A 16,215-nucleotide genomic window follows, 5' to 3' on the forward strand; every position below is an offset into this window, starting at 1 on the left:
CGGTTCACATAACGTGTTTGTGTAACACCTGACACTGGCAGGTGTATGGCATAGACACAAGCCTGGAATGAAAGATCTGGCGACGAGGAACGTACACATTTGGAAAATTAATTAAAATTATTAAAATTATTAAGTGGGCATAATTCATATTGCTTACATTATTATTGTGTCTGTTAGACGAAGAAAAACTGCATTATAAAATTTGTGTCGATTTTCCCAATGAAAAAATTAAAACGGTATAGGCCTACATCATTTTGTTTGAGATTACATACACTGATTATGATTATATTTACTAATAGCAAAATCTTCTAAATATTATGTTTTGGGCACTGAGTAAAAATACATAAATAAAGTTATTCACTAATACGCAAACAAATTAATGGGAATGCTGACCGCGGCAAATAACATACAGTAAATTGACATATGCTATCTTTTGACTTTTGACCTGGTGATATCTTGCCTTTGCTCCGAGGAATTAATCCGGTACTAATTTCTGGTGTTAGTTGAGTGAACTTCTGGGCTATGTGCCCTACAAGAGGGGCGTGGGGCCCCGTTTCTAATTTTCCCCTTCCTGACGGGAATGGAACTTATGTCCTTCCGGGTGAACCAAACACGCCCTCACCGCCTCCGTTCGGCAGCTCTTGAACAGATAGGAAATATATTTAGGAAATCTCCACTGTAAGTAGGCCTACTCAGGGCTGATGACCAAGGATGTTGTAAATCACAGAAAATGAACAAACAATAATGGCAATATAAATTTAGTTTTACCTCTGTAAATCTGAATGACAGAAAGCACCTTAATGTTGCCATCTATTCAGGAAATATCAGTTCCCGTGATAGTTTTACTTTTTTTTTTTTTTTTAGAAAGGATGACCCAGAGGAAGCTGTTTTAATGACGACCCATAATGAATAACTGTACCCCGCGAAACGTGTCAGTTGTTCATTTCTTTAATTTCTTTCCAATCACGATTTCTCTCCATCTTCCTTTCACAAGGGCTTTTTCATTTCAATCCTTAATTGCAAACCTTTCTAAAGAGCGAGATTAAGGAAGAAATAAGTACCTCTATAAAGAATAATGCAGCACATTCTTATAAATTAATGGTAGGTTTTATATCTGCGTTTCGCTTAGTCTCGCTTGTGTTGCTATATAATGCTGAGTAATCACGGTGCTTAATTCTAGGCGTTCTTTATTTATGGTGCTATCATTCGTCTTTGTTTTGATGGAAAACTACAGCGGTAATCACAACATGTTGAGATGAGATGTAACTGACAATAAACTCGCCGTGTTCACACGTAGCACCAGTGTCAACGTTAAAATGTATTGCTGCACACCATGTCGTGACCATTGGACTGGATCCAACAACTTCATCATCACGATTTTTAAAGAAAATAAAGTAAATACGAACCTTAATTAAGAATCATGGAGGTGAATGACCTCTCTGTTGTGATACTGATCGTGGAACTGCAATTGCATGTATTCCATCGTTTTTGCATATTATGTTAAAACAAAGAAAGCGAGGAGTTTTATCTACGGATGATTATCATACTATCAAGGCTAATGTGTGGCTGAATTTCTAGAAATTAGAACTCAGAATCAGAGTAGGTGAAGTGACCTGTAATGATTAAGAGGGAGATCCCACAGGGCAGTATTGCTGGTCTTTTATGTTTTCTTGTTTAAATATAAATTATATGAGTACAGAACGGGAATCACTGGTAACGCCATGTGCGGATGATGTTATACTGTTACAGGATTGTGAGTGACTACAAAAAGACCTAGACAATGTTGTGAGATGGACAGCAGGCAGTGGTGTGATGGCGAACGGGATGAAAAGTCAGGTTGTCAGTTTCACCAAGAGGAGAAGTCCTCTCACATTTAATTCGTCTACAGTGTTGACGGGGTGATAGTACGTCATGGGGATCACTGTAGGTACCTAGGTGTTAATGTAAGGAATGATCTTCATTTGGGGTAATCCCATAAACGAGGTTATAAGGAAAGTTTAGAGATCTCTTCATGTGATTATGACGGTATTTAGGGGATGTAGTAAGACTGTAAAGAATAGGGCATATAAGTCTCTGATAAGACCCCAATTAGAGTTGGTTCCAGTGCATGAGATCCCACACCAGGTCTTCTTGATATGGGAAAGGAAAGCAGCACGATTTGTTCTGGGTGAATACCGACGAAGGACTAATGTTACGAAAATGTTGCAAACTTCGGGCTGGGAAGTCTTGGGAGTAAGGAGACGAGATGCTCGACTAAGTGGTATGTTCCGAGCTGTCAGTGGAGAGATGGCGTGGAGTGACATTATTTAACGAATAAGCTTGAGCGGAACTTTTAAAAGTAGGAAAAGTTAAAATAAAATGTAACTCAAGAGAGCAAATTGGGCCAAATATTCATTTATAGGACGAGAAGGAGGGGATTGCATTAATTTATCAATGGAAATGTTCGATAAATTTACAAATTCTTTTAAAATATGTAAGAAAAAGCTAGGTAAACAATTGATAGGCTATCTGCCATCCGGGCGACAGCCCTAAATGGAGATCATTGATTGATTGATTGATTGATTGATTGATTGATTGATTGATTGATTGATTGAAAGGGCGTGGTGAATTATCTCTAAGGTATTTAACTCCATTCAATATCAACTTACATGTCCGACTCATTGGCTGGTCAGCGTTGAGGCCTTTATTTCAGAGGGTTCCGGGTTCAATTCCCGGCTGCGTTGGGGATTTTAATCGCCTTTGATCAATTCTTCTGGCCCGGGGACTGGGTATTTGTGTTTGTCCCAACACTTTCCTCTTCATATTCAGACGACACACTACACTACCAACCACCACAGATATACTCAATAGTGATTACATCCCTCCATATAGGGTTGATGTTACAAACTTTCACGGATAATGGAGGACGGCAAATTGATCAATTTGAGATAAGGAACCGTAGTCCGGAAACGATCGAGTCATAAGTTAAGCTAAGTTCTACTCATTTAAGTCCGTTCACCTGCACAAGTTTCACAAGCTGCTCCATTTACAACAAATGTTCGAAATGGCGTCCCCCTGCGTCAATGCCGGCATGGCATCATCGCACAAAGTTCTGTCATACCCGTTCGAATATCCCCGGTGTCGTTTGAACAGCGAGAATTCTTGCCAAGAGATCCTCTTCAGTCTCGACAGCTGTCTCATACACAAGGCTTTTCACATCTAGTGTACAGTACAATCGGAGGTATCAGACCGATTTTTGCTTTAACTTTTGACTGCCTCCCGCAATGGTGTAGTGGATACGGCGTTGGTCTACTAATCCCAGGTTAACGGGTTCAAACCCGACTGAGGCCGGTGCCTTTTAAGAGTGTTTAAAGGCGACAACTCCATGCCGTTAGCTTCCGGCTCATTAAAGAACTACTACGGGACGAAATACCGCTACCCGGGCGACTGTTGACAACGGACGGACGTTAAACAGTTTGCATTTTACGATTTTCGGAGACACCGAGGTGCCAGAATGTACTCCTGCAGGAGTTCCTTTACTTGCCAATAAATCCACCGACACGAGGCTGACGTATTTGAGCACCTTCAAATACCACTGAACTGAGCCAAGATCGAACCGGCCAAGTTGGGGTCAGAAGGCCAGCGCATCAACCGTCTGAACCACTCAGCACAGCGAGACGGAGATGTAACAACCTTTCCAGTCTATTATCGGCTTGTTTCCTCCTACTGAGGGAGCTGGTCACGTGAATGGCTTTCAGGAGATAATAGCTCGACCTTACCATTGGCAGCCCGAAGATGGTTTTCCATGAATTCTCATTTTCACGTTAGGCAAATGTGGGGGTTGAACCTTTAATAAGGTCACAGACTCTACCTTCCCTGTACTAGTTTCCTTCTACCTTAGCATATGCAAAAACTACTTTTTGTGCTATTTATTCTACGTCTCGCCGACACAGACAAGTCTGTTGACGACGATGGTATAGGTCAGGGCTAGAGCTGGGAATGAAGCGACCGTGGTCTTAACTGGGGTACAGCCTGAAGTGAAAATAGAAAACCACGGAAAATCACCTTCAGGGCTGCCGACAGTGGGGTTCAAACCCACTATCTCCCGAATGGAAGCTCACTGCTATCTAACCCAAACTACGTAGCCAACTCACTCGGTCGTCGAAAACTTGTTTTTGTTAGTATGACGTTAAACATGCTAGTACATAATATGTACATTAATTTATTATAATGATGTTATTGGTTATAAGTTTGACTACATTTACAGTTATCCGAGACGTCAGGTGCTGGAATATCGTCCCCCCAGGATTTCATTTTCGCTCCGGGGAATCTGTGACTCTAGGCTGTCGTAGACCTATATGAGAACCTTCAAATACCGCCGGACTGAGTCGGGATCAAACCCGCTAACTTACACCCGGCCGTCTGAGCCACTCAGCCTGGCTATATTCCTTTTATGACAATATGTGACGTAGATATCGGAATGCTCCTATGTTCTTGTCTGCTGTATTGCTTCAGGTATTTAATGTCGGAAGGGTTAATAATAATAATGTCATTTGCTTTACGTCCCACTAACTACTTTTACGGTTTCCAGAGGCAGCGAGGTGCCGGAATTTAGTCCCGCTGGAGTTCTTTTATGTGCCAATAAATCTACCGACACGAGGCTGATGTAGGCCTATTTGAGCACTTTCAAATACCACCAGACTGAGCCAGGATCGAACCTGCCAATTTGAGGTCAGAAGGCCAGCGCCTCAACCGTCTGAGCCACTCAGCCCGGCTCGGAAGGGTTCAAGAACACTGATGATTTTTCTCATTTTCTAAGTTTGGTTGTGTTTCCTTGAGAAAATCGACAAATTCTTGAAGACAGTTGCCTTTTTCAAATGGAAAATTATTTCGAAAGGCAGTTTTGGTGGGTAATATTTTGCTGTAATGTATACCAGCTATAACCACTCCATACCCAAACTTACTTGTCAGTGATAAAAGTCAAGTTGTGTCTTGGTGGTACGTCGGCAGCTGCAGAGTAGACCGTGGCTGATCCGTGGTCCAACAGCTCTGCACTCCAACCGACCAACCGAGGAAGGAGGGATGGCCACGGCGCTTTCGTTGTTCTACGCCACGGGTGTCAAATCTTGCCCGCCGTAAGTGCAGTGACCGTGCTATAAATGTACCTGTGCACACGGACGCAAGTCTCTTCCCCTCAGTCGACTTGTACTTCCCCAAGTTGCTGACTCAGGGCTGTGTACGCCTATCGATGACGGACTCCTGTTACCAGTTTTGGTCTACATGTAATGGTTGAGAGTTGAGCATGTTAAGGACCCTAAAAATGTAAATGCCCTTTGTTTTTACTTCATTCTTTATGTCAACAGTTAAAGTAATTATTTTTTTCGCAATGCACGGTAATGACAAATGATGGTGTTTCGCGCATTTTTTGCAAGCGCCGCGTCGAAGACATTTAATTAATATATGTCCTTACATGAAAGAATATAGTACATACTGTATATGTATTGATTACTGTCGTTATGAACGTATAACGTACAGTACACCCCCTCCAAGTTTGCGGTATCTGGTAACGACCTGGGCGAGCGCTCGTAACAGCTGTTTCTCATGCACGCAGAGCTGTCAGTCAGCTCGTGACCTCGACATGTCTCCTCCACGCCTTTGTATTCGGGAGACTGTGATGGGCTGGTCCCCACCGTCAGCTCTCCTGAGAATGGTTTCCCGTGGTTTTCCATTCAGCAGCACTAAGGCGAATACCGGGACAGTTCCTAATAGAGGTCATGGCCACCAACCCCCTCATCTCCTTCACCGTAACAAATCTGGCTTGAGAGACGGCGTCACCGTCTAAGAGGCCCGCCTCCTCATTTAGGGGAGGAATAAAAATATAGTAGTAGCTGATGATACCATTAGTAGAGGGGATATATTTGTGTAAGATGCCATTAGTTTAAAAAAATGCAATTGGAAGATAAAGTAGGGGGTTTCGTTGATTTATTGAAGTGAACGAAGATAAAGAGTTTTTGTTCGTCGGGCTCCTTGGCTGAACAGTCAGAGTCTTGGATCTCGTTTCAGAGGGCCTTGGGTTCGATTTCCGCTGGTCGGCTTTTAGCTTCGTCTGGTTAATTCCCTTTAGTCCGGGACGAGATATTCATGCTTGTTTCAGTACATTAATCTTCATATGCACAAAACATACCACACTGCCAACCACGACAATAATACACAATAGTGAATTCACTCCTCCACGTAGGATTGGCGTCAGGAATGGCATCCGGCCATATTCACATGTTCGACACAGTTCGAGATCCCACCAAAGTGTGGGGAAAAGTGGCAGCAGCAGAAAGAAAGAAAGAAAGAAGAAGAAGAAATTTTCGGTCAATCTTCTCGGGGTTTTGTTTTAGACACTGCTGCGTAAAGAACGTATAATGTTTGGATTTAGGGATGTTTAAATGCTGGTTTTGGGACCTGCCTATGTGAGACGAAGAAATGTGCTTGGTTCACAGAATAGACTCATTTCCATTACCCGGTAACGAAGTTGAGAAATTTACAAACAAGATTCCGTTTCTGGAGGGACACATGGCCCGAGACATTTTTTTTTCTATTTGTTTAACGTCGCCCTTACACACCGGAGTTTCTCGGCGACGGAAAGATGGCAAAGTGCTAGGAATGGGAAGGTAGCGGTCTTGGCCTTAGTTAAGGTACAGCCGCATCATTTGCATGGTGTGAAAATGGGAAACCACGGAAAAACATCTTCAGGACTGCCGACGGTGGGATTCTAACCTACTATCTCCCGAATGCAAACTCACAGCTGCGCGACCCTAACCGCACGGCCAACTCGCTACGTCCCCGAAGTCCACTAAGCCTACAAATACGAGTTTCGGGTTAATTTATATGGGTAAAATGACCATACCCTTTAAAGTCAAGTTTAGAAGGAGTGAAAGTCTTTACCTTGCGCTTCTCAAGGACACTTCGTGGCCTGTGCGGAGATTAATTTGCTTTCTAATCACCAGTTTTACTGCGTCTTGCTTTAGTACGTTGTTTTAATGTTTATTTTATTGTTCAGTGTTAATGAACGAAACTTGTCAATATGCGACAATGTATTCACTCACTCCCCAATACATCACTGGTCGACCTGTAACCTTGTTTATGGACACTTTAAAAATCTTCGTCCTTACGTTCAGGACATCCACAATTTGCCTTCGATCAGATTAACTTCCTAACGCTTTCAGCTGCTAAAAGCCAGTAGCTGTACTCGTACCAAGTGGTCAGACAAAATCAGCCACATGCCGACAGATGGATTTTTTAGTGCTAGATAAAAATTAATGGTGAATTGATGTATACATTTCGAGAGTTCGAATCAATGATATCGTTGAAGATTATGGGTGTGGAATATAATGAGCCCTTGTGTGGTAAATCCTTTCGTGTAACAGGTTGAAAGAGGGAAATAGTACTTAACGCTTGAAGTTTTAAGTGCGACTGTTTTTGTATGCTGTGGTATTATCTAAATGTGTTGAAAGTGGTCGGAGTAATGGCCAGTACTAATGCTTCCAATCGCTGGTCCCTCTTTCCTACTCAGTGATGGGCACTCAACACATCTATTCAAGTTACTATCTGTCAACCACTGAACCACTGAAGATGGCTTTCTCATAACCTGGTGAGGAAAATACCGGGCGTTCGCCAGAAAACGCAATTCGGTATTACTACAAGAGGAGAGAACTGTTCGCGGTAGGAGAACTTTTCCTCCTTTTTCTTGTTTTCCTTCTTCTGTGTCTTTCTCGTAGAGTCGCAGACGTGTCGTCTCAGGGTCTTATAACTCACGAGTATAAAATTCACGAATTCAAAGACGAGGATTAGTAAGTGTAGGTTTCATTTAACTGGTCCAGTCTCACAACTCACGAGCCGGACAAGTTCTTCTTTGAATGGAGCATTTCACAAAGATAAATTATAATTCTCAATTGTTAAAGGTATGAACAGAATTTAAATATTTCTCTGTTTAGAAATAATAATTTATTAATTTAATGAATAATTTATGGACAGTAGACGGTTGTATGATGGTAAACTGGATGAACTGTCAGGTTGTAAGCTTCACAAAGTGGAAAACTCACAATTTTAACTTCTGTGCTGCTAGGGTGAAAGTACCTCACGGGAATCAGTTAGTAAGCTTACTTAGGTATTAATATAAGGAAAGACCTCCATAAGGGTATTCACATTAACGAGGTTGTAAATAAATGTTACAGATCTCTTCATAAGGTTATGAGTATTTAGGGGTTGTGATCAGGATGTAAAGGAGAGGGCATGTAAATCTCTGTAAAGACCTCAAGAAGTACTTTTATACTTGTTTAACGTCGCACTAACACAGTAAAATTTTTCGGCGATGGAATTATGGGAAAGCGCTGGAAAGATAGCAGCCTTGGACTTAGTTAAGGTACAGCCTGCTGTGAAAGTGGGAAAACACGGAAAACCATTTTCAGGGCTGCTGATGTCGGGATTCGAACCCACTATCTCCCGACTGCAGCTGCGTGACTCTAACCACACGGCCAACTCGCCCAGTGCCCCAAGTATAGTCTATTGAATGCACATCAGGATTACTGGATGTGAGACCTGGAAAATATCCAGTGGATAGCACCACGATTTGTTCTGGGTGATTTCCGACAAAAGAGTAGTGTTACGAATATATTGCAAAGTTTGGGGTAGGAAGACTTGAAAGTAAGGAGACGAACTACTCGATTTAGTGGGATGTTCCGAGATATCAGTGGAGAGATGGTGTGGAATGACATTAGAACACGAATAACCTTGAGTGGAGCTTTTAAAAGTAGGGAAGATCACAACGGCAAGTGGAATTCAAGAGGACAAATTTGTTCAAATATTCTTATGTAGGAAGAGGAATTATGATTTGGAATTATTTATCAAAGGGGGATGTTCGATCAATTTCCAGGTTCTTTGAAATCATTTTAAAAACCTAGGTAAACAATTGATGGAGAATCTGTCACCTGGGCGACAGCACTAAATGCAATGATGATTGAAGATAGAGCATTTGATGCCTTACATTTTTATAAATGTGTTTAACAACGATGGGATAGGTGAAGGTTAGGTCTGGGAAGGAAGCGGCTGAGGCTTTTATTAATGGACAACCTAGAGATTTGCCTGGTGTGACAAAGGAAGAATATCTTTAGGGCCACTGACGATGAGGTTCGAACCCCCACCTCTCCAGAATGCAAGCTTAATGCAAAACGACTAGTACCTTGTAGTCAACTCGCTCGTCACCGTTTTGTTCCTTTTGGGGTCAGGGAGTACCCTGAAGAGTTTAATGACCTGATACATTTTTGTCAGAAAAATTGGACTCCTTCGCTGTGACAGTTCTCGTCAAGGATGGAACATGCGGCAAGAAGAAACTATCCAACATGAGCAAAATGTGAAGAATATATATAATTGCTCTAATTTTCCAAATAACTTTGTGCCAACACAAGTAGAGGAAGGGAACCAGTTTTTCTCCTAAAGGATGACAGTAAGACTGTTGTCCAATTCTTGAGGGTATTGACGGCGACCGAGATGAATTGGTCGTTTTTACTGCTCTTGATGTCCACCGGAAAAGAGTAATTTCGTAGATGCAGGCAGGTGACGTGGTGCAGTATCAGGAGACCGCGTTGTTTTGTTCTGTAAACATCGTCCATGCGAGCACTAGTTGCATGTCTGCCGCGTCAGTGATGGAGTGTTAATTTAGGCTTGAAAAACCCAGCCTTAACACAAGTAGCCAGAAACAGAGCGGCTACTGAACGCGCTCTCCTTCTTTCTTCTTTTATTATACATAAATATAATAATAATCTTTAGAGCGTGCTGACTGCTCAAGGTATTCTTTCCACACAGAACACGAGTGTATCTTTGTCTCCCTCCCTCTCGCACGCTTGGGCTAAGCTCATCATGGCGTGACGTCATCCACTTCATTTCGTGACTAACTGGTTTATCTCAGCGTAGCTCGTGCTACGTGAATTATAGCTGCTTAAACAAGAGAGAGGCCGCCGAAAAGAAGAGGCTGAGAAATATTTATCCTGCAGTAATGACTAATATCTTGCCTCCATCGCGCTCTCTCTATGCCATTACATAACTGTGTGCGTTATATGTTGTTTTTAGAAATGTTTGGCTTTCTCAGCCCTGCATGAAATAATAGTCCAGTCTAAATTGATGACGTTCCTCGTCCCTAATTTAGATCGTATATATACATTTAGTGGAAGTGTTCAGGTAACTGTTATTTATTTTGGTTCCGTCAGAGCAGGTTGTAGGGGAAGTGAAGTGCCCACTCTTCACTAACGAGGTACGGCCGCGGTAAGAAGCGAATGAAAAGTGTGCGAGCACCACTCTTGGTGAAAGGGGCATCAGTATGTTTACTTAAATAAGGTACACGTGTGGCTTTGGAGGGACAAGGATGACGATAGGTTGTCCGAGTGGCTTGTGCAAGAATTTCATCGGGGAGAGGGGTCGTGTTTAAAGACTGTTTATTCAGATGCAGTTTACATGTAAGTGACGTATGCTTACTTGTACTGCTGTTGCTAGTATTATGTATTACTAGGTCTGAAACATAGCGCCGGCCCCGTGGTGTAGGGGTAGCTTGCTTGCCTCTTAGCTGGAGGCCCCGGGTTCGATTCCCGGCCAGGTCAGGGACTTTTACCTGGATCTGAGGGCTGGTTCGAGGTCCACTCAGCCTACGTGATTAGAATTGAGGAGCTATCTGACGGTGAGATAGCGGCCCCGGTCTAGAAAGCCAAGAATGCCGGCCGAGAGGATTCGCCGTGCTGACCACACGACACCTCGTAATCTGCAGGCCTTCGGGCTGAACAGCTGTCGCTTGGTAGGAAATGTAGTAAGCAGTTTGGCCTATGCTGACGACTTGGTCTTAATGGCCGCCGAAAGCCTACAGTCTAATATCCTGGAACTTGAAAATAGGTGCAATGAGTATGGCATGACAATTAGCCTCTCGAAGACTAAATTGATGTCAGTAGGTAAGAAATTCAACAGAATTGAATGTCAGATTGGTGATACAAAGCTAGAACAAGTCGATAATTTCAAATATTTAGGTTGTGTGTTCTCCCAGGATGGTAATATAGTAAATGAGATTGAATCAAGGTGTCGTAAAGCTAATGCAGTGAGCTCGCAGCTGCGATCAACAGTATTCTGTAAGAAGGAAGTCAGCTCCCAGACGAAACTATCTTTACATCGGTCTGTTTTCAGACCAACTTTGCTTTACGGGAGCGAAAGTTGGGTGGACTCAGGATATCTTATTCATAAGTTAGAAGTAACAGACATGAAAGTAGCAAGAATGATTGCTGGTACAAACAGGTGGGAACAATGGCAGGAGGGTACTCGGAATGAGGAGAAAAAGGCTAATTTAGGAATGAACTCGATGGATGAAGCTGTACGCATAAACCGGCTTCGGTGGTGGGGTCCTGTGAGGCGAATGGAGGAGGATAGGTTACCTAGGAGAATAATGGACTCTGCTATGGAGGGTAAGAGAAGTAGAGGTAGACCAAGACGACGATGGTTAGACTCGGTTTCTAACGATTTAAAGATAAGAGGTATAGAACTAAATGAGGCCACAACACTAGTTGCAAATCGAGGATTGTGGCGACGTTTAGTAAATTCACAGGGGCTTGCAGACTGAACGCTGAAAGGCATAACAGTCTATAATGATAATGTATGTATGTATGTATGTATGTATGTATGTATGTATGCCCTCCAAGGTTCAATTTTCTTCCGGACTCAGCCGAGGATCCCATCTCTACCGTCTCAAGGGCAGTGTCCTGGAGTTTGAGACATTTGGTCGGGGGTTATAACTGGGGAGGAGGACCAGTACCTCGCCCAGGTGGCCTCACCTGCTATGCTGAACAGGAGCCTTGTGTGGGAATATTCAAGAAAGAGGGGAGGAAGCGACCGTGTCCTTAAGTTGGTACCACCCCGGCATTTGCCCGGAGAAGAAGTGGAAAACCACGGAAAACGACTTCAAGGAGGCTGAGGTGGGAATCAAACCCACCTCTACTCAGTTGACCTCCCGAGGTTGAGTAGACCCTGTTTCAGTCCTCGTGCCACTTTTCAAACTTCGTGGCAGAGCTGGAAATCGAAACCGGGCCTCCGGGGTGGGCAGTTAATCGCACTAACCATTACATCACACAGGCGGACATAAAACATAACAAGAAAGGAGAACAATGCATAAGGAACAACATTAAAAAGAAGGAAACAATACATAATGACGAAATTAAGTAAAACACAATATTAAAACATAAACGAATGCCCACCAGTGTGGTGGTAGAAATGAAATGAATTTTCGTATGTTCAAAAATTCCCCGTGGTTCGCATCTAGGCCAATGCAGAGGTCCCACGATATCAACAGTCACGTAATACTACCAGCGGGTTTTAAATCCACCGGTCAAAAGATCGAACCCGTGATCCTGGGCACAGGATGCCAGCTGGTTAAGCACTGGATCTCAGTAGTACAGTCCTCCTGTGATGGAAGTCTTGTTACCGTTAATGTACATTATCATGTACACCGTTGCTTGTAACGCTAACTTGTAGTTTTTATCATAGGTGTTGTTTTGAAATCTGATAGGTGTTTAGAGGGACTGGTTTCACAAAACTGGGAAACAGAAAGAACTAAGTTTGGCCGGCGAGGCGTGGCGGGCATTGCAACACGTGGGAGTGGCAAGATATCAAAAACTAAGTCAGTCAGCGCCGAAGCCCGGCGGCAATTCAAATACCGATCTTCAAATTCAACACAGAGCTGTGCTTAAAACAGGTTCATACAGAATGAAAATGAAAATGAAGTGAAGACTTGAAAATAACACTAGAGAAAAAAATGTTCTGAAGCACCGTGGAGAAGATACCTTGATCATTATTTCCCTTTCATCAACTTTCTGTGCTCATTTGTCGACGTAAATGCAGTGCATTTCGGATAATTGGACTACCAGTAATGGGGACTAGCCGTTTATTGGGACCAAGTGTACGAAAACTGATCTGAATACGAATATATGTGTTTCGGTTGGTCTAGGCATTACATCACATACAAAAATTAGCATTTCATTATGATAGAATCATTGGTTCGAACACGTCTTAGGTACCGAGTAAGTGGACCGTGCGATTAGGGTCGCGCAGATGTGTGTTCGAACCCTGCTGTCGGCAGCCCTGAAGATGGTTTTTACGTAGTTTCCCATTTTCACACCAGGCAAATGCTGGGACTGTACCTTAATTAAGATCACAGCCGCTTCCTTCTCACTCCTAATCCTTTCCTATCCCATAGGTGTCGGTGCGACGGAAGGCAAATTGTAAACAAAACGAAAAATCTTAGGTACCGAGTGAGTTGGCAGCGCGGGAGATGGTGGGTTCGAATCCCATCGTCGGAAGCCATGAAGCTGTTTTCCCATTTACTACGACTGAAACGGGAGGTAGGCCTCGTAGACCGTATCGCCGTCTCTCAAGTTGGGAGATTTGTTAAGGTGAAGGAGATGCACGGATAAGGTGAGGGGGTTGGCGGCCGTGACCCATACTAGGAACTGTCCCGTCATTCGCCTTTTTGTAGGAGAATGGAAAACCACGGAAATTAATTCTCAGTACAGCCGACTGTTGGAGCCAGCCGTGAGGTCCAGCCCTGTCCCGTCTCCCGAATACAGAGGCGTAGAGCCATGGTAGAGCCGTGGCCATCCATCCTCTGCTCGGTTGGCCGGTCGGATTGCAGAGCTGTTGGACCACGGACCAGCCGTGGCCACTTGAGGGCCGAGACCCACTCTGCATCTACCGACCTTCCCATTTTTTACAACGGACGAACGCTGGGACTGTATTTTAATTAAGGCCACGGCTGATTCCTTCCCGGTCCTAGCCCTTTTCCCATATCTGCGTTGCCGAAAAACCCTCCATGTGTTGGTGAGACGTTAAAATAGTAGGGAAAAAAATAAACCGCCTTATGTAGTATAGTGAGTAACAGGATTCCACATGTTCGCCAGACTTTGCTGTCAGCAATAAAGTAAACTTATCCTACGAGGTGAGGCAGCCCATTTCAAGTAAAATGGTAAAATTCTAAATCACTGAAAAAAGTCATAACCATTAGTGCGAATCATATAAATCAACACTGATAACCCCAATGGCCCCTCACACACAGAAAACGTAAAATTTCTAACATAAAGCTCGTAATCAAAAAAAGTTAAATATATAAAAAGTAGTACAAACAAACTCTACACAATAAACCCCAAGCTTAACAATATAGATAACATATGTTTACGCTTGGAACAAAATACCCACACACCCACAAAAAATACTAAAATCAATATAACTCATTTTATACTTATTACCATTGTTTTAGTAGCACACTCGCAATGGAGGTGAGTTGCATCGAACTATCATATTTTCCATTACATTGTTTATTTTCTTAACTGCTTGCTTCAACTTTTACTGTAGAATCACATTTACTCGCCGTAACAACACTCGTTTCACAGTTAGAATACCGTTCCCTAATTTTTTTTTTTTTTTTTAATATTTGGATGTTTTTATATTGAAATGTTTGGACACACCACATCTTCCAAATTAATAACAATGGAACTGTTAAAATTTAGATAATTGGTTTCCGTGTAAATTTAACGTCCACCTCCGCAGTGCAACGGTCAGGGGTATTTTACAGCTGCCGTCCTCGGGGGTCCCGGGTTCGATTCCCCGTACTGCCAATAATTTAAGATCGGCAGGAGGGTTGGTATGTGCAAAAAAGAGAAAGGTACATGTAGCTCACCTCCATTGGGGTATGCCTAAAAACAGCTTCACCACTTCGGAATGAGGACAGTAATTTGAATTTAACTTATAAATTTATCAGCCTACTATTCATGTGTGGGGACACTGTCATGGTCGAGATCTCGACTCATCGAGTATGTGAAAACAGCTTCCTTGCATTGAAATATTGAACTTACCGTTAAGACATTTTTCAGTGCAATTTACGGTTGGTAATATTGATGTGATTGGTTGAACAAGTACAATGATCAATTAATCAAAAACTGTTGCTTCAAATAGCATAAAATAGCAAAACGTTTTTATGAGTGAATAATAAAACTGCTGTTATTCATTGCGGAGGCCTGGTAACAAGAATTCTTAGGTATGCTGCAGAATCTAATAATAATAATAATAATAATAATAATAATAATAATAATAATAATAATAATAATAATAATAATAATAATAATAATAATAATAAAGTAAGAGAACGAACCCCTTTGCGCAACAGCCCTGATGCGCTTTGGGCTAGCGAGTGACGCTCATTTGCTCGAAGACCTGCAGAGTACGAGGTGGTGAGTGGTCAACGTAAATAATACTTGCGGTCGTCATTCTTGGCTTTATAGACCGGGGTCACTATTTCGCCGTCAGATAGCTCCTCAGTTGTTCTCATGGTGGCTGAGTGAACCTAGAACCAGTCTTCGGATTCAGGTAAAAATCCCTGACCTGTCCGCGATGTGAACCTGCGGCCTCCGGGAGAGAGGTTCTTCGCCAATAATAATAATAATAATAATAATAATAATAATAATAATAATAATAAAAGTATGAAGGCTTTTACGGCCGGTGTCAATATAATAAAAATATTCCGGGCTATTATGCCGTGGTCCACTCCTCTCGCTTCTTCCAGACGTTTCCATGGCTGTGACAGTATGGTAGCTGCTGATGTGTGAGTGGTGCTGAGTAATGATATTCGGAGCACGGCGGTTGCTATGGATAGTTTTACTCATGGGAGCAGTCGTGCAGCAAAGGCACTTTCTGGCCCGGTGAGGAAAGCAATGGCAAACTACCTCACTCCTCATCTTGCCTAGTACGCCTAATTTTGGCGCCGCCATTGGTTTTTGTGATTTCCTTATAAACCGCAAACCTCCGGTGTTGCTATATGAAGATTGAGCCAGCCTCTGGGTTGATGACCTAACAGACAGACAGATAGACAGACAGGTAAATAGGTAGGTAGGTAAGTGATGCGACTAGTACCCTTGCACTTGATGGTCTTTCTTGACTTCTACCACGCCGTACTTCTACCCATTAAAGTTTTTCTGAGAGCTAAGTTCTTCTGACAGTCAGAGACCAATTACTCTCATTGAGAGAAGTCGCGATCGTAAAATCTTTCTCATTGCTGCATTTCCCTTCGGCCAGCAGCTCAGAAACAGACTCTTGGTCTTCCCTTTCAAAGGAAACAGAAAAGGATTTGTATCACCTTGTCTTACCTACCGGTTACAATGCTTGACGTAAAAT

The sequence above is a fragment of the Anabrus simplex genome, chromosome 2 (genome assembly GCF_040414725.1).
Source record: "Anabrus simplex isolate iqAnaSimp1 chromosome 2, ASM4041472v1, whole genome shotgun sequence".
Classification (NCBI taxonomy): Eukaryota; Metazoa; Arthropoda; class Insecta; order Orthoptera; family Tettigoniidae; genus Anabrus; species Anabrus simplex.